This window comes from Argiope bruennichi, chromosome 4 (assembly GCF_947563725.1).
Source record: "Argiope bruennichi chromosome 4, qqArgBrue1.1, whole genome shotgun sequence".
Classification (NCBI taxonomy): Eukaryota; Metazoa; Arthropoda; class Arachnida; order Araneae; family Araneidae; genus Argiope; species Argiope bruennichi.
The window spans coordinates 97,321,098-97,327,097 of NC_079154.1; the positions used below are offsets into that span (position 1 = coordinate 97,321,098).

Genomic DNA, 6,000 nt, shown 5'->3' on the forward strand with positions numbered 1-6,000 from the left:
ATTCCAGGTGATTTAATTTTTAATTTAATTTATTATTTTTTTCTTATTACCCAATGTAAATTTACTTGGAACAAAACTAAGTATGATTTTGTAACTACAATAAAATGCTAGTTTTTTTAGAAATATTTTTATGCCCACTTTCTGAATTTTCTTAGGAATTTCATGTCTTTCTAAACTGAAATTGACTTCTAACTAGCTCAAAAAACTCGAAGCATACCTTATTTTCTTTTAATTATTTTGACCGACATCTTTACTATCAAGTGCATTTAATTTCTTCAAAAATTGAGACACCTACAACATTTAAGTTATTTAAATATATTTACAATATCATTTTGAGAAAAGTCAATAAGATGTACATTTTTCTCTTAATCCTTCAAATATTTTTTTATAGAACAATACATTTTATAACATAACATAACATACCTTATTTTTTTAAATTATTTTGACCGACATCTTTATTATCAATTTCATTTAATTTCTTCAAAAATTAAGACACCTAGAACATTTCAAAGGTATTTAAATATAATTACAATTTCATTTTGGGAAAAGGATGTACTTTTTTTCTCTTAACCCTTCAAATATTTATTTTATAGAACCATACATTTATAACACTATTTTGGTTGAATATAAATATATATTATGGTGATGAAATCATAAAAATAAACTTGCACGTTTTCGTCTATTTTTGCTTATTTCTTTGTCTCCTTAGGATTTTAGAAGAAAAGAAGTGCTTGAAAAATTTGAATAATAGGTAATATTCTTTCGTACTGGGAAAAGAATAAATAATACTCTCGTTGATAGATGTGAAGTACTAAATTACGTTTTTAATTTTTCGTATATCAATTATGAAAAAAGAAACAAATCTCACTGGGTCTGAAAAACATATTTTTGGAATTTTTTTCTGTCTGATTGTGAACATGATAGTTAAAAACTCTTTAAGCTAGATGAATGAAACTTAGCATGCGATCTTTGTACCAAAATCGTCTATTTCTATCAAATTAAATGATGCATATTCACAAGAATTTTGCTTGTCTATCTGTAAATATGCATGGAAACACGGTAAATGCAAAATATACAAAGTTATATGGATAAAATTTAATACACAGTTTTAGGATCTAAAATATATGAATCAAATTTTGAGCCAAAGTGGGTTCAACCTTTATCGAAATGTACAATTGCAAGCATAAAAATGCTGTAACACAAAGACGTCATGACTTAGATTAAAGAAATTTGGCATGCAAATTTATAATTAAAATTATAATTTTGTGTTAATTTTTGATTTTAGTCTGCTAACAAAATGGCTAAATATTTATGATCGGGAATTCGAATGTAAAAGTTTGAATACTTATGGGGTTCTCTGTCATCACTTATATCGAATATTCTTATACGGGAATGGTGATAACATCTTCGTTTGGAAGTATGCGATGAATTTCGGAGAACCACTCATGCTGGCTTTGTTTAATATTTATTATAAGAACAAAAATTGCAACTTCGGAACTTTTTGTTTTTTTTAAACGTATTCTCAAGAAAAATATATTTTAAGTTGTATATTAGAAAATTTATGTATTATTGTATTTAAGAAAAATATATTTTATTTTTAAATATTATTATTTATATTAAAATTTTTTAAAAATATTTTAAGAAGCAAATATCACATTAGGACAAGTAGGTATATCATATTAACCCTTTCTAGGGCCGTGGGAAGTATGCTTCCCACCAAATTTATCAATCTTTGTATGAATTTATGTAGGTTGGCATAAGTTCTGGCAAATTTTTTTAGAAAGACAGAAACTTAGATGCTTCAGTTCTTTATCTCACACAAAATGATATGTCTTGGTTTGTCACTTAATTATTAATTAACCAAATTAATTAATTAATCAAATTACATTTATCTAATAAGCTAAATAAATCCCTTTTCTTATTCTAATTTCAAGCCTAAAAATATTTTAACATAATATGACTAGAAAAAAATGGCCCTTTAAAGGGTTAAGCTACAAAATACAAACAGCTGAAGTGGTTTCCAAAACTTTCTCGCATGCTCTTAAACTTAAGAGAACGCCTTATATGTCATTGGCGTGCAATAGTTACGAAATATTCTTTTGGCGTGTATTTAGCATTTTTAATGAATCGATCGTGTTATCCTTGGTCCATTATTTGGCGACTAATACCAAACATACATTAGCAGTATCTGGAAATCGAATTTATGTTTTAGGCTCGTTTTTCAAAACTGATTGAAGCAAAACTTTGTCACTTCACAGGTAACACAAAATCACATAAAAAATTTGATATGTTTAAGTCATTGCATTTTTGAATGATCATGCTTATATGTTTCTGAAAGTACAGACCGACAGACAATCAATCTGTTGTTGGATTTGACTCAAAATTTGACAGGTGTCTACACTATCAATATTCAATCTGTATACCAAATCTTATGCAACTAGCCCTCTTTATTTTGTAATTATCGTGTTAATTTATATTCAAACAGCCGGACAGCTGGACTTCCTTTGAGCAGATTTTGCTATAAATTTGAAATAAATCTGAACATTTTGTGTAAAGACCGTGTACCGAATTTCAACTTTCTTGATCAAAGCGCTTTTATCTTTGGTCCAGACAGACAGACAGACGGACATTTTCTAGAAATGTGTTTTTCGAACTCTGGGAAGTCTAAAACGCGGAGATTTGTCAACATCTCGAATTCGAATTTTTCGACGATTATTGTAATTTCTCTATACTACACATACAAGAAAGTAAAAACACTTAAAAACGAAATTACAGAATATGAACAATAATCCTATGCAATAAATAAATAAAACTAAAAAATAAGTTTTTAAATATTTCAATACATAGTAGAGTACTGCACTATTTAAGATAATTCCCAGGAAAACGAACTATCCCATTGTTTATTAATAAATAACGTAATAAACCTAGTTTTATTGCATTCCTAAAGAACTGATTATTAAAGAAAGGAATAAAACTACAAATATCGGAAATACTAATTTTGAAATAATAAAATGGTTATTATCGAAGAACAATTCATTTATTTTTTTCAACAATATTGATTCGAAGCATTTGAACGTTTCGGAAACAATCGCAAATTTTGAATTTAGTGTTTCTAACTACATAAGTGGTTATAACTAGGCATAAAACGCGAGATAGTTCTAAGTAAATAATTAAGCATTAATTATATTTTGTTTACAATAAACAAATGCAATTGAGTTCTCTTTAGTATATTATCCAATGGACAGCTGGAAAATTACATATAAAAGAAAAAAAAAAACTGTACTATCAAATTTTTATTTAAAATTCGATTAACTCCTAACTTTAGTAGCAGTATACACGGATCTAATTTTTAATGATTCTTAATCGTTATAATGCATTTGCCATTATGCTTTTAATTTAAATCAATATTAATAAGCCTTAGAAAATTTAATGCATATTAAACACCCATAACTTTACATAATTAAACAATAATGTTTAGTGATTGCAGCATTATTAAAGAAATAATTCTTTTTAATTAATAATATGTTACGATTAATTCGATGAATCAGTTATTATAGAAAATAAAACTAATTTTTAATCAAAATTTGATTAACTTTTAACTTTAGTTGCAATATACCTGGTTAGATAACTATTATAAATGTACCTGGATAGATTAATAAGATTGCAGAATCATATTTTAATTATTTATCATACTTATAATTTTTAGGCAATATTAATAAACTTTAGAGCATTTAGTAAATATTAACAATTCGCAATTCTGAATAGTGGAACAATATTGACTGACGATATCAGGATTATTAAGGCAATAATTCTTTTTGTTTAATTATATGTATGTTAGAATTAATTTAATTAATTGATTATTATTAGGTATAATCTATTAATCGTATTAAACATAATATATACACAGTGCTTCTTTGTTGAATTTTTATTATAAAAATCTAGAAAATAAAAACTGCATTTTTTTTCTCATCGTGATATTTTTAATTATTTTATGAAAACAAATAGAAATTTAAACGTTTTCTTTAATTACCAAACGACAACGGTCTGTCTTGGTTTATCTTTACTATAATCTACATTGAATTTTCTTTACATCTAAAGAAATTAAAAAAAATTCAACTCATTCAGTTTATTTCGAAAAATATTCTCGTTTTGAAGCTCAGTTTTGGATTTCAATTAAATCACTCTGAATTAAATTTATATTAGTAAGTTTTTCTATTATGGATTTAGCCGATTGTCTATCGAATCGGGGCCAGATTTTATGTAAGCAAAAATTGCTTAAAGGTCCCACGACTTTAGAGGGACCTTTAAGCAACCTTTTCGTACCTTTTGAGATTGTTTTTGCGGTAATTTGAAAGTTATTTAATTTTGTGCTTTTATTTAACTAAAAATTAAATCTCTAATTATTTAAATTAATCTTGATTATTATTATAGCAATAATCTTGATTAACTAAATATTTTATAATTCTAAAAAATATAGTACTTTAAAATTTGAAAAAAATATCATTTTATTTTGATTATTATTTAGATAGTGTAAAAAAAAAATGTTGCTATTTTTTTTAAGCAATAATTTTTGAATTTCATTTTTTTTATGCACTATATATTGAAGGTAAGAGTTTAGAAAATGATCTGCAATTTAGTGTTTTGCTATTTCAGTTTGTCAAAACTTGTTACATATAAAAAGATCAAATTGAAAAGAAAAAAAATAATAATTTGGCTTTGAAAGTTAGGAGGGGAAAAAGGTACTGAAATCTGCATTGGCTAAGGACTCTTGAGAAGCCCTTCATCGACTGTTATGAAGATTTTTGTAATATTGAAAAGAATAAAAATGACTGAATACAAGTGAAAAGATGTATTACAGCGAATGATTTATATTCAAGTGAAGTTACTCAAGATAATGCACTCTGTATTAATTTAGAAAAATTGTAAATTTAATAATTTGCTATAATTTTTGTAAAAACTGCCCAACTTGAAGATTTGGAATTTGAAATATGTCTTTTATTATATTCAGTTATTTTTAGATACTTAATTCGAAAATAAATTATTTGTAAAAAATTATCTGGATGTTTATTTTTGTCTCAATGAGTTGAAAATCTTTTTTTGTATCAGAGCCTTTTAAGAATTAAAAGAAAATTATCGGCATTTGAATTTTAAACTCTATGAATGGCAACATTTGAGATCATTATGAAATATATAAGCAAAGAAGACCATACAATTTTCTCTAAGAATTTAAAAGCGATTCACGAATTTTACCTTTTTTAAAATAAAATTCGCAATTTATTAAATATGTAAATTATTGGAATATTATGTTTAAGTATAATTTTAAGCGGCATTCTAACTAAATATAATATAAATAATAAGTAATGTTTCAAATAAAATTTAAATATTTTAAAGAAAAATTATTTTATTAACGATATAAATATACATATTAAAAAACATATATATTGCTCTTAAGCTAGTTTTACTACAAAATTATACCTTAATCTACTTGAATAAAAATTTCCTACCTCTCTATTAAATCCTTTTCTAAGAATGGTTTTCTACTTCTAGTCCTTCTTCAAAAAGTGACGGCAGAAATAGCACAATACTCCACGATAATGCAGATATCACTTATGGAAATTTTTGCAACTCTTCTATTCACAAACCGTTAATTTTTTATGAATATATTATCACGCCTCTGCTAACGAAGGACACTTTCTTCTTCAGTTTCTTATTTACCTTTTTGGCTCCTGCCGGAAAAGGCCTCTCACTCTAATTAGAGAGAGCGGTGAATGTTATCTAGCATCAAAACTAGATTGAGGATGACGGTGATACCGATACCTTTCTTTACTTTCCGTTTTGTAAGCTGGTCTGGGAACACTCGCAGAAGAAACCGGTTAGCCCGATGTTGCGTTAGATCAACATTTGACACTTCAATGTTCTTCACTAGTGAATTTGTCTCGACCCAGTGTTGAAGTTTTGAAACGGTAAAAGTCCATTGTTTAATTCTTCAGCATACGCACC

General features: G+C 26.2%; 1 protein-coding gene across 1 annotated transcript in view; it reads right to left on the minus strand.

The window, feature by feature from the left end:
- LOC129966603 (fatty acid hydroxylase domain-containing protein 2-like) overlaps nt 1-5,792 on the minus strand; it is a 28,198-nt gene extending 22,406 nt beyond the window's left edge. Inside the window, exon 1 of the mRNA XM_056081100.1 lies at nt 5,505-5,792. The gene's annotated coding sequence lies outside the window, so the exon portion shown is untranslated. The remainder of the gene's footprint in view (nt 1-5,504) is intronic.
- Between the last annotated feature and the right edge of the window lie 208 nt (nt 5,793-6,000).